Here is a 21387-nt window from a genome sequence, read left to right as displayed (position 1 = left end):
ACAAGTGGGTATAGCTATTTACTTTCTTCACACACTGAGCACTTATACAATCGTGGAAAAGGTGAATACAGTATGCCCACCCCTAACATCCTGCATGATTCTCCGAGGTCCTTTTCTCTGAGCATAGAAGTATCAGCAGATGGAATGAGCAATGGATCAAGGACCAGAACCTGGAAGATGGAGGTTCAAGTCCCATCTGTGGAAATATACAAACTGAATAACTTTGGACCAGTTATTCTTTCAGAGCCTAACTATTTTACTATTTGGTTATTCTGAGCATAAACTGGTAGATGTAGTCCTATGTATGTCACCTCAAAGACCTGAAGGAAAGATGGGATAGAAATCTAATAGAGAAATAAATAAAACATGCAGCTTCTGATTCAGGAGTTGAGTTTAGAGATCACAAGGTCACAGTTGGTGATCATATAGAACAAATTTTGACATAAAATTTTAATAACGTACTAAATTTTTAAACTTCCATAGCTTAACACATCAAAAGCCATCTGTATCATATTAAGATCCCTAATGGTGGATATCCCTATTTCATATGCTGAATTATGTAAAATCTTGCTCTCTCACTCTCTCTCTTACACACACACAGACACACACACACACACACACACACACACAGAGAGAGAGAGAGAGAGAGAGAGAGAGAGAGAGAGAGAGAGAGAGAGAGAGAGAGAGAGAGAGAGAGACCAAGTTAATAATTATACAGGTAGTCCTCAGTTATGACCATAATCAGAACTGACAACTCTATTGCTAAGTGACACAATTATAAAGTGAAAAATTGTGACTGTGCTGACTTACAAAAACAGTACCTGTAGTTGTGGTTGTTAAATGAATTGTGCATGGTCATTAAGTGCAACATCACATGGCTGTATAATGGTATGTACGAAAGACCTTGAGAAATGGGACAAAGAAATGCTACTTAGGAAATGATCAGACAAGAGAAGGTACAGCCTGCAGCTGCACAACAACTGGAGAAAAAGGAGGAGAAGGAGAAGCTGTGTTTCTTTCACAGCTTGAGAAGTTAGGGAGATCCCTTCTCCCTAACTTCTCAAGCTGTGAAAGAAACAGTGGGAGATTTGTACTTTTGGATATGAAAGATTGTTGTGTCTTTTCAAGTATACCAGACCAAAAACCGACCAGATGAGCTATTTCTACTTTATTTTAAGGCTGCATTAACAGAATCTTGCAAGGGCCCAAATTGTGATTGCTAATTGACAAGCATCCAAATTGCAGTCACATAATTGTAGGGATGCTGAAACAGCTGCAACTACAAGAAGCGGTCCTAAGTCTCCTTCTTCAGCTCCATCATAATGCTGAATGAGTGGTCACTGAATGAGGACTAATTGTAAATTACATCAAACTATCTGTAAAATAAGGTTTACATCTACTAACTGTTACTCATCTGCCTCTAGCAACTATTCTCTCTCAGACACAAATCACTCTAAGAAGAATTTGAGTAAACAAGCATATACACACAAAAAGCTGTCTTTTTTACAATCCTATGGCCCCTATTCAGAAGAGGATCTAGGCAGCTGGATGCAGCTGAGCTTTTAGTGGGCGGATGCCCTTCCTGATGCCTATGCAGAGTTCATAGCAGTTTTTTTTTTCTTTGTGCCCTAGGAGAGAAATATCTGCTGCTATGTAGGATTGAACTCTCAACCTGTTCAATGGGAGGCAAGGATCTTTGCCACTAGACCACCATGCCACTCAAGCATACATACACAAATATAAATAACCCATACCTCCTCCCCCTCCAATTTCCTTCCCTGAGGAGGAGAAGGAGGTGAACCATCATCACTACTATCATCATCCCCCTCTCTTCATCTCCCCAGGATGAAAACAGGATAAGAAGGGATATAGGATGGAGAAAGAGAAATATCAACTGAGAAGGGACAAAACTGGACCAAGATGATTAGATTAATAAGATAGGAAATGAAAGGAGAGAGGAAAAAATCCTATGTTAAATACTCCAGGTAAAGACACTCCCCCCACCCTTGTAAAAAATAATTTTCATGTTTATGTTTAGATCTGCGGCAGCCATTTTATTAACTCCTTTGTCCTTGGCAAATTCTATTTATGCTGGTATAAATAGCTTCCCCCATCTCTCAATTCAATTCATCTGAGAGAGAAAGCCTCATCTTTTTCGGCTGGGTGAATGCAGTTCATCACATTTCATGAAGCCAAATGTTTAAATTTTATGAGAACTACAATGCTCAGAAAAGGAATAGGAAAATGTTACAGACCTAGTCCAGTCTTATATAGCTAGGCCTCACTTATGACCGATTGCTTAGCAACTGTTTGAAGCTATGATGGATCTTCTCACAGCTGCTTACAACCTGTTTTCTAAGTTTCAATGTCCACCCTTCTCCCCACAATCATGCAATTGCATTTTGAGTATTGTTATGTGACTAGGATTTATGACATTTTTGGCTGGAAACCAACATTTATTTCTCATTTCTGGCAAAAAAATGCCCAATTAGTATAATGGCTTCACTTAATGACATGATGTTCGCTTAACAACTGCTTCCAAAATGGTTATAAAATTAAGCACAGTCACATGTTGACCCACTTAATGACCAACATAACTTACAATTGTAATTCTGAACTCAGTAATGGTTGAAAATCAAGGACTACCTGTAAGTGACAGAAATATATCACTGATTGGATTTTCCCCGAGGTGGGTGGGAAAGGTTTATTTGTGAGAAGACAATATCACAAGATCTACCATTAACATTGGTAGCTTTTTAAAAAATTCTTTAAAATGTCTGTTATTATTTTCCTTGTTGTTGTTGTTAGTTGCAAAGTCGTGTCCAACCTATCGCGACCCCATGGACAATGTTCCTCCAGGTCTTCCTGTCCTCTACCGTCTTCTGGAGTCCATTTAAGCTCACGCCTACTGCTTCAGTGACTCCATCCAGCCACCTCATTCTCTGTCGTCCCCTTCTTCTATTGCCCTCAATCTTTCCCAGCATTAGGCTCTTCTCCAGTGAGTCCTTCCTTCTCATTAGGTGGCCAAAGTATTTGAGTTTCAACTTCAGGATCTGGCCTTCTAAAGAGCAGTCGGGGTTGATCTCTTCTAAGACTGACCAGTTTGAATGCCTTGCAGTCCAAGGGACCTGCAGGAGTCTTCTCCAGCACCATAGTTCAAAGGCCTCAATTCTTTGGCACTCAGCCTTTCTTATGGTCCAATTTTCACAGCCATACATTGCAACTGGGAAAACCATGGCCTTGACTATACGTACTTTTGTTGGCAGGGTGATGTCTCTGCTTTTTATTATGCTGTCTAGATTTGCCATAGTTTTCCTCCCCAGGAGCAAGCGTCTTTTAATTTCTTGGCTGCAGTCCCCATCTGCAGTGATCTTGGAGCCCAGGAAAATAAAATCTGTCACTACCTCCATTTCTTCTCCATCTATTTGCCAGGAATTGAAAGGACCGAATACCATGATCTTGATTTTCTTAATGTTTAGTTTCAAGCCAACTTTTGACTCTCCTTCTTCACCCGCATCAAGAAACTCTTTAGTTCCTCTTCACTTTCTGCCATTAGAGTGGTATCATCTGCATATCTTAGGTTGTTGATACTTCTCCCTGCAATCTTAATTTCAACTTTTGATTCTTGCCACAATTTGTTGTGATCCACACAATCAAAGACTTTAGCATAGTCAATGAAGCAGAAGTAGATCTTTTTCTGGAACTCCCTAGCTTTCTCCATGATCCAGCGTATGTTGGCAAATTGATCTCTAGTTCCTCTGCCTCTTCAAAATCCTGCCTGTACTTCTGGTATTTCTCGATCCACATATTGCTGGAGTCTAGCTTGTAGGATTTTAAGCATAACTTTACTAGCATGTGAAATGAGTGCAATGGTGCAATAGTTTGAACATTCTTTGGCATTGCCTTTCTTTGAAATTGGAATGTAAACTGACCTTTTTCAATCCTGTGACCACTGTTGAGTTTTCCAAATTTGCTGGCAAATTGAGTGTAGCACTTTTACTGCATCTTCTTTTAAGATTTTGAATAGCTCAGCTGGAATACTGTCACCTCCACTAGCTTTGTTGTTGCTCAGATTTCCTAAGGCCCATTTCACTTCACATTCTAGGATGTCTGGCTCGAGGTCAGTGACCACTCCATCGTGGTTATCTGGGACATTAAGCTCATTCTTGTATAGTTCTTCTGTGTAGTTTTGCCACCTCTTCTTAATCTCTTCTGCCTCTGTTAGATCCCTGCCATTTTGGTCCTTTATCATGCCCATCTTTGCATGAAACGTTCCCTTCATATCTCCAATTTTCTTGAAGAGATCTCTGTCCTCCCTATTCTATTGTTTTCTTCTATTTCTTTGCACTCTTCATTTAAGAAGGCATTCTTATCTCTTCTAACTATTCTCTGGAATTCTGTGTTTAATTGGGTGTATCTTTCTCTTTCTCCCTTGCCTTTCACTTCCCTTCTTTCTCAGCTATTTGCAAAGTTTCCTCAGACAGCCATTTTGCTTTCTTGCATTTCTTTTTCTTTGGGATGGTTTTACTTGCTACCTCTTGTACAATGTTGTGAACCTCCGTCCATAGTTCTTCAGACATTCTGTCTATCAGATCTAATTCCTTAAATCTATTTGTCACCTCTACTGTATATACATCAGGGATATGATTTAGTTCATATCTGAGTGGCCTAGTGCTTTTCTCTACTTTCTTCAATTTAAGCCTAAATTTTGCAATGAGAAGTTCATAATCTGAGCCACAGTCAGCTCCTGGTCTTGTTTTTACTGATTGTATAGAGCTTCTCCATCTTTGACTGCAGAGCACATAGTCAATCTGATTTCTGTGTTGACCGTCTGGTGATGTCCATATGTAGAGCCGTCTCTTGGGTTGTTGGAAAACAGTGTTTGCTATGACCATCATATTCTCTTGACAAAATTCTATCAGCCTGTGCCTTGCTTCATTTTGTACTCCAAGGCCAAACTTGCCTGTTATTCCGGTTATCTTTTGGCTTCTTACTTTAGCATTCCAATCCTCCATGATGATAAGGACATCATTTTAGGGTGTTAATTCTATAAGGTGCTGTAGGGCTTCATAGAACCTGTCAATTTCATCCTCTTCAGCACCAGTGGCTGAGGCATAGACTTGGACTACTGTAATATTGAATGGTTTGCCTTGGATTCAAACTGAGAATATTCTGTCATTTTGGGGATTGTATCCAAGTATTGCTTTTCCTACTCTTTTATTGACTATGAAGGCTACTCCACTTCTTCTGAGGGATTCTTGCTCGCAGTAGTATACCTGATGATCATCTGAGTTAAATTCACCCATTCCTGTCCATTTTAGTTCACTGATTACTAAGACATGGATGTTCAGTCTTGTCATCTCTTGTTTGACCATGTCCAGTTTGCCTTGATTCATGGATCTTACATTCCAGGTTCCTATGGAGAAAAGATCTTTACAGCATCGGACTTTCCTTTTACCACCAGATGCATCCACAGCTGAGCGTCCTTTCGGCTTTGGCCCAGTCGCTTCACTCATTCTGGCACTACTAGTACTAGCCCTCTGCTCTTCCCCAGTAACATATTGGACAACTTCCGACCTGAGGGGCTCATCTTCCTGCATCATATCTTTTTGCCTTTTGGTACTATCCATGGGGTTTCAAGGCAAAGATACTAGAGTGGGTTGCCATTTCCTTCTCCAGTGGATCATATTTTGTCAGAACTCTCTGCTATGACCTGTCCATCTTGGGTTGCCCTGCACAGCATAGCTCATAGCTTCATTGAGTTATGCAGGCTCCTTCACCACGATAAGGCAGTAATCCATGAAGGAGATGATGATGATAATGATGATGATGATGATGATCCTATACTATCCATATTTCCTGCGGTCAATGACAAAACAGCCAACATTTTCCATCCTTCCCAGTTTCTACTTATTGGGGAAAATTTCTGCTTACTGGGACAAAAATGTTTATCAACACAAAATAATAATGGAGAAAAAAAGCAATCTTTTTTTTTTTAGATTACCAAAAAGAAACATATTTTTTCCTGAAACAAAATGTTGTATGAGTCTTTTCTAGTTATCTGTTTTTGAAATACCAGATTTACAAGGGATTTTAAACATTTAGACAAAAAATCAGATGTCATGTCTTAACAGCTGCATATTATGTACAATATATACACTATTTGTCCATGAAGTTATGAACAATCATCAGATATATTGTTATCCATATAATGTTTTTTAGATTCTAAATTCCAAAACCTAAATTCTAAATTCCGTTTATCTAATATTCAGTAAGGAGGAGTAAGAAAACAGAACTCAGTGTCTATTGATAACTAGTTCATATGGTGCATATAATGTACATTAGTGATTGGCTATTTATTTCAGAGTATTATCATCAAACCAATCAATGTTTAATTACAGCACATTCAACTTTATTGCCTGTGTAATTCTGAGATAACAATAAGGAAATCAGATTCATTGCAGATCTTCTGCTGACTAAAATATTTTTTCATCAACTGTAATTAATTTAATAGCTACTACTTCAATCTTAAAATTAAAAACGTATTTGTAGCACTCCATTTCACTTGCAAACATTTTTAGCTTGAATGACCCAGGCTTTCAGCAAATTTGCATTCAATTTTTTTGTTACCAATTATTCCAAATCTGGATTATAACTATCAAAAATTGTTCTCTCACTTGACATATCTCCCCTCCAGCTAACCTGTGCCTTTCTTCTGAGAATAATAAGCTTCTGATATGACTTGAAATAACCAGTGCAAATCTTATTGAAATATTTTCATCTAAGTCTCTGATTAGGAAGGAAGTGCAGTTGGATCTACCATTTTGCATGATTTTGTTGGGGATGATGACTCATATTGGCTACTGCTATTAATTAGCCTTGTCTGAGTTGTCTTAAGAAACTTTCTGAGTTCTTGAAAGAAATGTACAATTTTGTGAATGGAAAAACTGCTGCTGAACCATCCTTGCCATCGTAGCTCTATGTTCTGTACATGTCACTGCAAACTGAAAATCTACATGAATTTGACCCAAATGTGCTTTTTCAAGAGGCAACTGGACTTTGTTTGTTTTCCCTTGAAGTCATTTCACTTCTCATCCAAGAAGCTTCTTCAGTTCTGACTGAATAGTGGAGAGTGGAAGGACTGATATTCCTTGGAGTCATCTGATTGTTAGCACTCTCTCCAGGAGTTGTTGAGGCCACTTGGGGGTTTATCAGTGCCCTCGGGGTCACCTGAATAGTGCAAATGAGTATGGGACCTTCTTGGAACTGCTGAAAGGACTGTGCTGCTTCAGCAGTTCCAAGAAGTTTCCACATCCATTTGCACTATTCAGGTGACTCTGAGGGCACCGATAAGCCTCCAAGTGGCCTCAACAATAGCAAGAAATATAAATCCTTCCATTCTCCACTATTCAGTCAGAACTGAAGAAGTCTCTTGGATCAGAAGCAAAATGTCTTCAAGGAAAAACAAAGTCCAGTTGCCTCTTCAAAAAAAATCACCTTTGGAACATCCATCACCTGAATGACTGAGACTCTTCATAGACAACATGAATTGACTTTGTGAATTATAGTAGACTTAGTATCAGGATGCCTATAATATTTGTCATAAGATTTCTATCCTGCCTTTCCTTCAGGATCCAACATGGTTTATGCAGCATTCCCTCATTCCACTTTTTTCCAGATGACAACAACTCTGAGGTAGGATCAGATATAACCAGGTTTACAAGAGTGTCACACAAGACAAGACACGTTGATCCAGCAAAGGGAAGACAGATCAGAGCTGCTTCTTAAAGTTGCAGACAGCTGTCAGTAATTAAGAGGTTTACTCCCTTGCTTGGAAAGAAGCTACATAGATCAATGTTGCTCCGTTCTTCAATCTACTTCCTGGGTGTGGAGGACTGGGACACCTGAGGTTAGCAACCATTATCTAACTATTCTAACTATCCAGGTGAGCCATGTGTTTGATCAGCTTCATGTGGTTTCAAGCCTAGTTCCTCCTGAAGCTGTCATTCCACAAGTTCTGCTGGAACAGCTTCTTCTGAATCTGAATCTTGAGCCTGGGTCATGACACACTTATCCCTCCCTTCCTTGCAAACTCCTATGCAAGAGAATTCACAACTGAGTATTCAGTTGCTGCACATTGTCCATTGTTGGTTCTCCTCACTAGGCAATACCCTGTGCAAAGGCCCAGGATGAGGAGGAGACATGCAGATAAGGCTGGGACAGACTTTGGGGTAGAATCTGTAATTCAGGTATCCCCTTGCTTGAAATATGAAGACCCAATGGAGTCAATTTTTAGCTCTCATGATCAGTGGGTTGCCAGGTTATACAAAGATGGAATTTATCCTGAGCAAACTATGAGGAAAGCTCATTGGGCAACCTGTTTAGGTCTAATCAGAATTATGTATTACTAACTTTAATTGAGTTTATCTGGAAATAAACTACTGCCACAAGCAGCAGATTAATAATAATTTTGTTAGGATTAGTTTCACATAGCTAACAATATAAACACAATATTTCAAAATCTTTTTTCTTATTCTTTTATGAAGTGTAGCCTCTCACCATCTATTCTGATAGGGTTAAAAATATTTTCCAGAAAAACCATTAGCTAATTAGCTTAAATAATTGGACTGCTGTGGTTACTTGCTATCTTCTGAACTGCCAAAAAATAACAATGGGCTTAGAAAGGGGATTGGCTTTATTTAGCAGGGCACATGGGAAGTTAAAATAAAAAGTAATTATTTATGGAAAGCATATGCAAATTTAGCAGCTGACATTTTTTTAAATGTGTGTATATATATTTTTTTTCAGTTCATAAAAGGCAGGGCTGGCTGGGGAATTCTGGGAATTGAAGTCCACAAGTCTTAAAGTTGCCAAGGTTGAACACCCCTGATATATAAGGTTTCAGTCTTTCATAAAAGTTTTCTTTCTCTCTCTCTCTGACCAAACAGGTCAGCTTTGCCATCTTGGCAAATTTTTGACATTTTCGCAACTCATTCCTCCACTGTGATAATTTCATTTTTCTTCCGCCATTGAGCATACAATAATCTTGCTGTAGTTACCATATACAAAAAAAAAATCAATCTGCTATGAACTCCTAACATTTTCATAGTGGTTATTTCCCCTCTTTTCTCACATATAGTCACACCAAACCTTTTGAGATATAATGGTAGGAAAAAATATCTCCATTTTCAACTCCACTCTCATGTTTTGTATTTTAAAGTTAACAAAATCAAAATGTCTGTCTGTCTATTCTCTGCCTGTCTCTGTCTCTGTCTCTCTTTCACACACACACACACACACACACACACACACACTATTATTTTACTATTATTTTAGAATAGACAATTCACTTCAGGAGGATCCTTTTGCCACATATGTACTGCTGAAATAATTGTACTCAGGCAAAAAAAATATTTCTGGAGTTTCATCCTCATGTACATTTTCAGTCAAATTGTCAGATTCCTAAACTAGCTAGTTAATCATTAATTTATATAGAAAGCAATCTGTGCAATCTGTGGGAGGTGTGGAGTCCCTTTTTAGCAAAGTTTATCAGAATCAGCAGCAGATTTTTTTTTTTTAAAAAAAAGTACCCTGGTGATAAAAGAGTTTATAAAAGCTTTTTTGCATTTATCAAACACTGTATTATTTTAGCAAATACATTCTCTGCTTCTCACACACAATAAAAGCCTTTTTTTGTAAAGTGGTGCCCTAGCATTCCATGACTGCTGAAATGTATTCAGGATCTATAAATAAACATTTTTTTTTTCATATTCCTGGAAGGGAAAGGGAAAAATGGGAAGGTGAATCTCTCTTTCCTAGTATTCCACATAGTCAATAATTCTGCAGATTCTGTCAGGGGTGCATAACCCCCAATTTGAGACTTCTCTGATTTGGGGCAGCACCGTCTTTAATCCTTTACAAAGAAGGAAGAGGGTAAAAAAAAAAAATCAGACCTTCCTCTTCCTCTGAGTTGCATTGTTCAATTGGTTCTTCAGTTGGTTGAAGAAGCAAATTGTGACCTTGTGCATCAGGTTATATGTGAAACTAAATATAAAGGCTGAGGTGATCTTTGAAGAAGTGTTTTATTTCTCAAAGTGTCTGTTCAAAACAACTTTATAAAGAGAAGTGGCGGCTCACTTTAAAGACAGGATTGGAGCAATTAGTCTGCTTTGCATTATTTGTTTGTTTTCAAAGCAAAGTACCATTTTATGCTATTTATTGCTATTCCCTGCTGGATATCCACTGTTTCTCATTTTTTTTAATTTTAATTTACTAACATTTGTGTCCACCCTAGTTTCTAGCACATTGACAATCTAATAAGTAAAAATAAAATAATAATTAACAGTTATCACACAGAAACAGTTCAAGAATTATCTGTGTTGGTATTAAAATAACAGCCATGACATCCACCCTCTCATTTAAATAATTGGATCACATAGCTATAGCTCAACACATAACATTAATCTTTATTCTTCAAAGCAGCGTAGGACAGGACAGGACAGGACAGGACAGGACAGGACAGAACAGAACAGAACAGAATAGAATAGAATAGAATAGAATAGAATAACTTTATTTGGCCAAGTGTGATTAGACACACAAAGAGTTTGTTTTTGGTACAGAAGCTCTCAGAGTACATGCAAAGCAAAATGTACACCACAGTGTATACGACACTGTATGCAACAGTTATGTATGTTACCTTTGCGATAATAGGTTCAACATTGTCACAAACCTCATATAAGTACTCTTTTATACACTACATAACTTCCTTGTAAAATCAGTCATGAGGTTTTGGTTTTCATTTTAACGCTGGCTGAGGAATTCTGGGAGTTGAAGTCCACAAGTCATAAAAGGGCCAAGTTTGAAGACCCCTGCATTATTCCCTTTGGAGGGTCTTATAAATATGATAAACAGTCTTGAAGAATTTAGATTATGTATTGCTGAGCAACATGAAAGATTTTACATTTTCATCAACCTTCACTATTAACAACAATGGAGATTGGAATTCAGAAACATTGGAAGAGCCAGCATTACTTATGATCAGGATAACATAAAATAAGCTCAAATTTATTTTTAAACAAAATAGGAAGGTACATGTTTGAAATATATCTAGATACTTGTGATCTGAAAATTCAGATGTATGATATCCCTGGAAGAATTTAATCAGAAAAAAATGAGAAGGGAATTTATTTTTTGTCTCTATTACAGCAAACTTCCCTATCCATTGTTTTTCGATGTGTTTTTTTCTTTATAATACCTTCTACACAGTAAAAAGACTCCCAACTTAGTCTATATAATGAATCCAGGAAAAAATCAATTTTATTAAGCTATGTTGTAGCATGTGTTGGCATCTCCTGATTTTTTTTAAGGTGTAAAATTTTATGAAATGCTAATTTGCTTTGAACTACAGATTTAAAAAATTCATACTTTGCTTCAGATTGCTGTTAAATATTTCAGCAAGATTAAGGCTATGATTCATGAACAGGCTTTTAAGGAAATGAAATAATTCTGTCTGTTGAGCTTGCATTTGAATTCTTGAACACTATAGAACTTTTCATACCATAAAAATGGTATTCACACTTTGACCTCTGATCACTCTTGTATCTGTATAGGAACAAAAGTTCCAGAAAAATATTTCTTACTCTAATTTGAACTGTTTTTCAGTTTACAAACAAGAAATTTTGTCCCCAGATATTTAGAATGTTTTATTTATACAGGATGAAGAAAGCAAATTAAACATATGGAAGAGGAGAAAGTGAAGTCATTATACATTTTGGGCCCTGAGAGATTGCATGACTTCTGACCTCAGAGCTTTAAAGGTACAGGAAAAGACTAACCCTAACCCTAACATGGATTTCACAGATTTGCCAGCTAATGTCAAGTAGACATTAGTCAAACTGCCGGACTTGTTACAAGGAAACCACGCCCACTTCATTACCGGCAAAGAGGGAAAAGTTCTGATATGCCGTGCGATGTCACGTGACATCATGAGTATGACATGTCTGGTGTAGAGAAAGATTTTTCCAAAGTTGTTTTGCAGAATCCCATGATTTTATGTGACCTTGACGGGGTTCTGTGAGAGACAAAGGACAAAAATATCCCCTTCACTTTATCACTAAAGTTTTGCCCCTTGATGAGGAGTTGTAATATTCCACAGCTGATAACCCTGACCTAGAAGACAATAATTCAGTTATCCAAGATATAGATCAATGGTGGTGAACCTATGGCACGAGTGCCAGAGGCGGCACTTGAAGCCCTGTCTGTGGGCACATATGCCGTTGCCCCAGCCTTGCCTTTGCCCGCGACCCCTTCCTCACCAGCAACCCCCCTGGAGGAGAATCACCCCTGAGCATGGCCCATTCAGAGCAGTGCAGCCAAGGACATGGCAGCCTGGCAGCGTAGACAAGACTCTGCCCTCACGCCCCAATGCACACAGTTGATGGTAGAAGGCATGGGCAGAGGGTGTGGCCACCATGGTGCTACTGGGCTGCCTGGGCAATCTGCAGCGGGCTCTGGAAGCAGTGAGTGGCCCTGTGGGCAGGCAGGGTGGGGTGGAGTGGGGGCAGGACAGGGGGTGGAGTGGGGGCAGGCAGGGGGGTGAAGCAGGGGCGAGGCCAGTTTTTAAGCACTCAGTCTCTAAAAGGTTCACCATCACTGATATAGATCATATAGCTCCTTTCATATCCCTAAAATAGTGTCTCAAACTTAGCAAATTTAAGATGTGTGGACTTCAACTCCTAGAATTCTGGGAGTTGAAGTCCATGCATTGAAAAACACCACCCTAGAATATCCTTCTCTTCAATTTAATCCAACTATTCTTATCTTCAGTAACTGGTAGAATGAAAGCTAGTCCAGTCTTTGAAATCCCAAGGAATATCTGTAATACAATGCCACCTCCATACTTGACTGCTTCCCAACTCGTCATAATTTGGTACTTGACTCATTTTGACAAGAAAATGTTGTCACACTCATCAATTTTTTAGTACTCGACATGCTGCAAAAGGAAGGGGATAGGGGATGGTCATGGAGAATGGATAGGAAGTTAGCCATGCTGGGAAAATTGCTACAAAAGGAAGTGGGGGACAGCTGCAGAGGAAGAGTAGGAAGTCGGCCATACTGAGAAGGCACTACAAAAGGAAGTGGGAGATGGCTGCAAAGGGAGTGCAGGTAGTTGGCCATGCTGGGAAGGTTGCTGAACTAGGAAAAGGGATAGACAGAAAGTTCTTCCCAGCCAAAACAATGGGTTACATGGTAAGTCACGTGGTTTGTTTGGTAGTCATCATTTTTAGTACTCCTTTCACCTCCTAGAACCAATTAACAATGATTATTGAAGGCACCAGTGTATTTGCTGAGTTCTTGATTCCTGTGCAATTGATGAGGACACATGGTGACAATTAACAAATGTTTTATTCTCTTTCTCCTACAACCAAGCAAAGGAGTAACAGGCACGCAGGCCTTTTATAGGGCCAGAAACCCAGACAGTGTTAACCAATAGGAATTTAGCATTTTCGCTCCTTGTGCATGCACACAAGGCTGGCGCTGCTCTGTCTAGTCCCGGGCAGCTTTTGGAATGCCCAGCACCAATTGCAACATTCTGAGCCTGCTTTCAGCTCTTGCAGGCTCAGGACACAACAGTATTCTTAAGAAAATTTGTTATTTATTTATTTATTTATGAGACTTATATACCGCTTTAAGTGCAAGCACTCTCTAAGCGGTGTACACCAGTAAGCAATGTATATATATATTTACATTGCCCCCAACAATCTGGGTCCTCATTTTACCTACCTTGGAAGGATGGAAGGCTGAGTCAACCTTGAGCCAGTGAGATTTGAACCGCTGACCTGCTGAACACAGTCAGCTAAAGTGGCCTGCAGTACTGCACTCTAACTGCTGCGCCACCTCGGCTCTTATAAATGTTTATCTTGCTTCCTTTTAGAAAGTAGTTGGTATTTTCAACAAAAACAATTCCTGTTGTTTTGTTTAGTAAGCATGGAGAATTTGAAATTGGAGCCCATCTGAATCATTTTGCCTGCCCTGGGTTTTGGCAGACTCCAGATGCTCATCTGATCCTACAATAAGAAAGTAAAGTAAAACAGTGTTTTGAAATAGTGGCCTTTTCTTCGCTTACCTGAATTATTGTGTGTTTAGTCCAAATTTGAATAAAACATATAGGTGGTGTAGCCAAGAAAAAGGCAATTTGTCATGCCTTTGTAGTTGGGCCAAACATGGCATACACTAAAAGAATAATTCATAACCCATCTTTGCTGCATCAGTGATATCTCTACCAATACCTGATTACAGTCTAAAGTATATTTTTTAAACTTTATTTAAAAGATGTGTATAGCTGCCCATCTTTTATATCATAACCCAGGGTAGCTTACAAACCATAATAAAACAATAAAAAAGGATAAAAATTACCAGTGTCCTGAAAGATAACACACCTCTCATGGCCAATAGATAGACTTTCCTATAGTCCAGTCAACATGTGCCTCCTAAGATGAATGCCTCTAGAAAGCAAACAGACTTAATCTGAAGATTAAACATCCTGGTAGAAAGTGTCCTTGCTATCTGTCTGTAAATTACAAATTAATAACATATGTCAGTCAAACTCAGAAAAATACAAAAAGTATTCCCGTGCAGGCCCACACACAAATGCTATGGGGACCAGAGAATAAGAGAGAAATGTAACTTTTCTTAAACCCTGTGGCTGTAGTTATCTGGATTAGGCTTATAAATATAATGATGACAGATTAGACTTAAAGACTTAAGATTTATGTATTGCTGTGTAATATCAACATCTTCTTGTAGCAATTATTTGTGTTATCTTAATATTTTACTTATGGGAGTATTGTTCATCTTTGTTAAATCCTCAGTGGAGAAGTAAATTTCCCTTTTTCTTTCAAATGAACTCTGTTTTCTGAAGATCCTTCAGTGTGCATTTCTGCAGGATATAGAAAAAAAAAGTTAAGATAGTCACAATGATGGGATCAATGCTCTGCCTTTTTTAAATGTGTCTCTTCCATGCAACACACATAAAAATGGGAGAACCATCACAAACACCCTTGAGTTCCTTGTCCATATTCTTTGGACACTCCTGGTAACCAGTAGTTATCACTTTGTGCTTTAAAGCCACTTTGTGCTTTAAAGGAATATTAAATAGGCTCCTTTGCAGGGCTGACTTGTTGACCATTGAACTTAAAGGTATATGATTACTGGGAAGAATATAACCTTAACAGTACACATCTGGCCCTCTGTACTATCAAATAGATAAATGTACCAATTGTCACCATAGCTGGTTTTCTTATTCTGGTCTTATTCAATGAAGAATAATTACAACTTCAACATAATAAGACCCAAACTTTTAGTTTCTGAAAGAAGCAACTGGGCACTTTTACCTTTTATACAGTTATTTATGTATTCATTTACTGACTTCTTATAGTGACCTTTTCTTAAAGGCATGCAGTAAACCTTAGTCTAGACTATAATTTGGGTGTGACATTTTCAACCTTGCTTCTAAGAGATCTAGAAAAACTTGACTGCCATTATATGAAAAGACCCTTATTCTTCCTTCCACTCAGATGTTAATTATAAGGTAATGCTATCAAAAGTCTGTTCAAATTCATAAACAAGTTATGCAGTAGCAATATGGAAGATCATTGTTGTTTTGAGGAGTTTAATGATATATTGTGATTTCTCCTTCATATTAAGAAAAATGTAGAATTTTAGAGCTTGTTTTGAGTTAATGGCACTTAGACTTATATACCAGCTCATAGTGCTTTACAGCTGTCTCTAAGTGGTTTACATATTGCCCCAATAGTCTCTAGGTCCTCATTTTATCAACTTGGAAGGATGGAAGGCTCAGTCAACCTTGAGCCAGTCAGGCATTCAAAAGATTTGAACTCCTGGCAGCGGGAGCAGAGTTAGCCTGTAATACTACATTCTAACCCTCCGCCACTACAGCTGATAACCTGCTTGTTTTTATATTCCGGTTTACTGAATAGAGGAGAAGAGAAGAATCTTCATGTAGTAACAAAGCTTTTCTTGCTATAAAAGTCTCAAACTTTTGATTCTCATCCCAGACTAGTGCCGCCCACTCAAGGTCAGTTCTTGGAGTCTCAGGCCACAGCAGAGCCAGGCAGTCATAGTGAAAGACTTTGATAAAAACCTAGGGGGGGGGGTTATTTGTGAGAAGCTTATGCACAGAACCTAGCATTGGGTACTATGGAAACTGGCCTCCCTTAGGGTATCTCTGCTATAGTTATTAAGAAGCTTCTGGCAACTTGTTAAGAGATTTGGGTATCATCTTACTTAGTACATACTCTTTTTATGTTACGCTTTTAAATCTGTTTGCTTGAGCTAATAATGAAAGTTAAAATCCTTTTAAATACAGCACCAAACGAATGGCCAATCATACAACCAACTGACCACACTGGCACACAAAACATATGTAAGCTAAAGAGGAATGGGACAAGGCACTTCTACAAAACTCCTGCTGCTGATGTTATCCAGCCTGGTAACAAAATGTTTGGGAACTAAATGGCAAGCTCAGAGAGCAAATCATTGCCAAAATTCTAAATCCCCTTATTTATCAGTGTGCTTATTGTTTCTGGATCCAAAAGAACCAATTGCCTGACTACCTGATTATTGCCTTAGCAGCAGATGGGTGGCAATTTTTCTTTAATTCAATTAAGATACTGCCAACCATCTTCAGTTTTTCCAGATCACGATCCATTTAGTTACTCATCTGCCACTGACGTCTGATGTTATTAACGTGATTGCAGGGACATGTTAAAATTTGTTCAAGAGTGGCCTTGGAACTTGTCTTTTCAATCCTCTAAAACAGGGGTGTCAAATTGCTGGTCTGCGGGCCGGATGCATCACGTGGAATGCATTAGGCCCTTTCTGAGGGTAGAGAGGATGTATGATTTCATTTGTATTTGGTTTATCTGAATGTGCCTCCAGACGGATCCATAGATCTCTCTTCCAACTGGAGTCAATTGTCCTTAAGTTGCTGTGTCTTTTGCAGGTGTCTGGTAAATATATCAGCCTTGTTCACAAGTCACTTACAATCTTTAATGGGCCATGGGGAGTGACAACAGGAAGAAGAGAAAAAGGAAAAGAAAAAAGTTAATTTGAGCAAATGTGATTGTATTCACTTACCTCTGGATATACATAGTGAACATGTCATGGAGATAGTGACAGAAACTTGAGGAAATTATTTATCTCAGGAAATCTGATTACAGCAATAAAAGCTGAACCAGATGTTTTTCTTTTTTTTAAGACAATTGGTATCTCAGTAGATGGGGAAGGAGGGAATATTTGTAGGATCTTCAGGCAGGAGAACAAATTCTATGGACTTTTGGAAAAATATTTATATTTAAATAACAAATTAACTGAGAGCTTTTGTTTTACCCTTTTCCAAAAGAAAGCTTATAAGCCTATAAGCAGTTTCTTTCTGCAGCCCAAGCTCATTCCACACTGCACTCAGTAATATAGAAGTTTGATTTACCAATATCACGTCTTGGATATTATTCTACAACTTGCTTCTTTTCAAGATAATGCTTACGTGCAAAACATTCAGCGGCAGAGGAGATAAAAATATAGAGCTGTTCAAAAAATGAGCAATATCTGAAAAGAGATTCCAACAGAAAAATGCAAGAATCAAAATAAGGCTATGAACAGATCACAGCGTGACAGATCTGTTACTATTACAAAAGCAATTCTGAGAAAAAAGGGTGCCCCAAACACACAAGGAATGAAGCTAAACATACTACAATGTTATCCCTGTGCTAATTTGTGACCAAACAGGACAAGCTCATAGATGGGGTGTTCTTTAGATCAGTCAAGTAATAATTTCTGTTACCAAGAGAAACAGTTGTTAGGTGACTTTTGCCCCCATTTTATGACTTTTCTTGCCATAGTTGTTAAATGAATCACTGCAGTTGTTAAGTTAGTAAAGTGATTGTTAAGTGAATCTGGCTTCCCCATTGACTTTTCTTGTCAGAAAGTCTCAAAAGGGGATCACATGATCCCAGGAACACTGCAACCATCATAAATGTGAACCAGTTGCCAAGCATCTGAATTTTGATCATGTGACCATGGGGATGCTACAATGGTCATAAATGTAAAAAATAGTCATAAGTCCCTTTTTTCAGTGCTCTTGTAAGTTTGAACTATTGTAAGTTGAGAACTATCTGTATTAAGTGTGTTGCCTCCAATATACCATCAAAATCCAATCCCCATCCCCACTTTGTTTTTCCCAAAACAAAAACAAATTATTTTTTGCAACCAGGACAAACCAGTTTGATAGCATTCCTGCTTTAGCTGTGTTTTTTTTTTTTTTTTGCTAGAAAGTATTCAAAAGCATGCCATCATTATTATCTGTGTCTCATGACTAATAAACCTTCATAGCAGTATCCTCCACAAAACCTTTTAAAATCATATGAGATCATCACCACATCTTAAAGTTACCAGTGCTGAATTTCCAGATGGTGAAAATGATTTATAAAGTGTAGTATTTCATAAACTGTAAATGGCCCTCAGGAAACCTTGAAAATGTACTTTGGCAAGAGTGCTTTAAAGTATATTTTCAGGGTGCCTTAGACATTTCCTTTACCCCATGAAGAACAATATTATTCCTTAGGTGGAACCACTAACAGTATTTTAAAATCTGTATTGCAGATATATCCAATGACTCATTAATGATCTAAAAGGCTGAGTTAGATCAATTAGATATTAAAAGTTTATCCTTGTATATGACTAATGCCTAACAATAAGTGTTGTTTTTCCTTCACAATAAAAAAGAAGAATGAAGCAATAGAGACCAGTATCTTGAATTGAAAGCAAATGAATTCTTCTGAGTTCATAGATAATGGTTTTCATATCTGACTGCAAAGTTAACAGCTCATAGCTTTGTGGCCCAGGAAAAGGAGTGTCCTACAAACCTAAAAGACTAATCTTCTCTACAAAAATCCTTATCTCTGATGTTAATATTTTTAGTGCTACTTTTATTAATCAGGGTTACACCCAAACCATATTTCTGATCAAAATTGTGGTTCAGTGTATCTTTGTTTGGGGGAATGGAAAAGGATGCTAAACTCATAATGCTGGTTGTTCCAAAATATAAAAAAGAAGAATTCCATAGATGTACGCATAATAATTTTTTATTATTCAGCTGGGTGTCATTATATCTTTAAGGAACTTCCATTTTTTTTACATATCTTCATTTTTGCACATTTGAACAATTTGGCTGAACCATTGCATATTGAAGAGCACAAAAGAGTATAAGTTGGGGAAAAAGTGGAAGAAGTTTTAAATTAAGAAATTAACTCATAAAAGATTATTTTTTCCCCTAGATAATTATTTTTATCTAAATAACCTAGATCAGGGGTGTCAAGGAAACCACACCCACCCCATTGACGGCAATGGGGAAAAAAGATCCAATACATCGTGTGACGTCACGTGATGTCGTGAGTTTGACATGTCTGACCTAGATAATCAGAATAAATGAATTTTGCTGCAAATGTTCAATAGATACACTGAAATGGAAAAAAACAGATAATTTAAAACTGCCACTAGATGCCTCTGTTACACAGATGGATCATAACATTATAAACAAAGATGGTTTTCCTTAAATATAGTGTGGTTTTAAAAAGAATTCAACACAGATTTCTCCCAGAATCCTCTGGAATGCATTTCTGTGCATTCTTACCACAGGTAAGAAACACTGGAATCTAATTATATGGTATGTGGAAATAATGTAAAGATATGGATTCTAGGAACATTCATCAACCCCAGCAATCTAATCTCTAGAATTGCAGAATTGTTTTTCTTAGTTATTAGTACCCTCTCTCCATCACTGTACAATTATTCCCAGCATGCTACCTTTTATCTAGCAGCTTGATATGCTAATAGTCTTCTGGCACTGAAATAACAGCTGTGAATGCCTAGATTATTGTTACCCATCTATTTTAAGCAAGACAGATCAGTGTTAGATAGGGGACCAGATGCAGGTTCAGGCAGAAAGTACTGGCACTTTGAATGCAGACACTGAATGCATGCAGATGGATTCACCATCAAATAATTGCCTTCTCCCCCCCCCCAGCATTCATTTGTTTCTTTTTGTTTGTTATGAAATTTCCTATAAAGTTTTCTGTCTGGTCCTCAGCAAGAAATACCCTTGGTGGTTTTCCTCCAGTTGAGGAAACTGGGATCTCCCATAGCAGCTAGGAACATACCACACTTTTCCTGAAGATGGCACATTTAGTGCAGTTGTTAATGTTCAGACAGACACTCACTCTGTTCCCTTTTCTCTGTGGCATCTGAAGACTTATCTAGAAAAAATCTTTGAATCACCTTTGTTTTGGCCAAGCCTGCATGTCCATAAAGAGGCAGTAGTAAATTGCATGTGCTGAAAACTGCCTTCCATAGTTAATAGTATTTTCTCGGAGGTTTCTAATTCTCTTTCTCTCTTCCCTTCCCACTTCTTTTTTGACAGTTTCCCCTAAATTTCCTTGACATCCATTTGACAGAAAAATACTGATGTGCTGTGACTGCATTGTCTTTTCAAAAAATGGCCTAGCACAACCAAACCTTTATCACAGGCTTGGAAAAGGGCTTTGGAATCTTAGAGTATGTAAAACAAATGACAACATTTGACAACCTGTTACTGAAAAAAAAAAAAGAGTTTCTTTGCCCCGGTGACAGGAACAAATACAGACATGTCTGCATTAAAGGGACAGAAGAGTGGACCAAAAAAGGGGAGGCGAAAGGAATTTTATGTCAGTTGGTTTTCTTTTAAATCAGGCTAGTAAAAACATCACAGGAAATAAGAGATTCATCTTCACTGTTGCACTGAAATACTTCAAAATCTCCTGACTGGCTACAAGATTCTAAAGCACTTCTACTACAAAATTTATGGTAGAACTTAGTTGTCTTTTTTCCAAAGGAACTTGGGGTATGGATGCAGTCAATCAAACTATCATCATCAGTCTCTTGGAGAAAATCTGTCAGAATGAACATTTCCTTTTTTTTTCTGGGTCTGAAAACCTTTCTATATATTTTTCACATTTTTATATCCCCCCCCCCCTTCACTCAAGCAGAACAGACTTCTGGAGAAGGGGTAACATCACTTGTGCCAAGAATCTAGATAAATTGCTTAAAGACTGAGTTTGAAATAATAATTACTAAAAGTCTAATTACTAAAAAAAACCTAGATTTCTCCCATACTTGTAAACGTTTATTTGCTAGTGCTTTGATTTTAGCATTCTTTCTGAGTACTTAGTACTTACTGAGTAAATTTTTTGTTTGTTTTTTTAATTCAATCCAAAATCTATTGTGATGTCATCACAAAAGATTAAACAGTATCTAAAACTATTGCATTTCTTTAGA

Source organism: Crotalus tigris, unplaced genomic scaffold (assembly GCF_016545835.1).
Source record: "Crotalus tigris isolate CLP2741 ecotype Arizona unplaced genomic scaffold, ASM1654583v1 scf7180000019126.842475, whole genome shotgun sequence".
Classification (NCBI taxonomy): Eukaryota; Metazoa; Chordata; class Lepidosauria; order Squamata; family Viperidae; genus Crotalus; species Crotalus tigris.
This window is presented reverse-complemented; position numbering follows the sequence as displayed.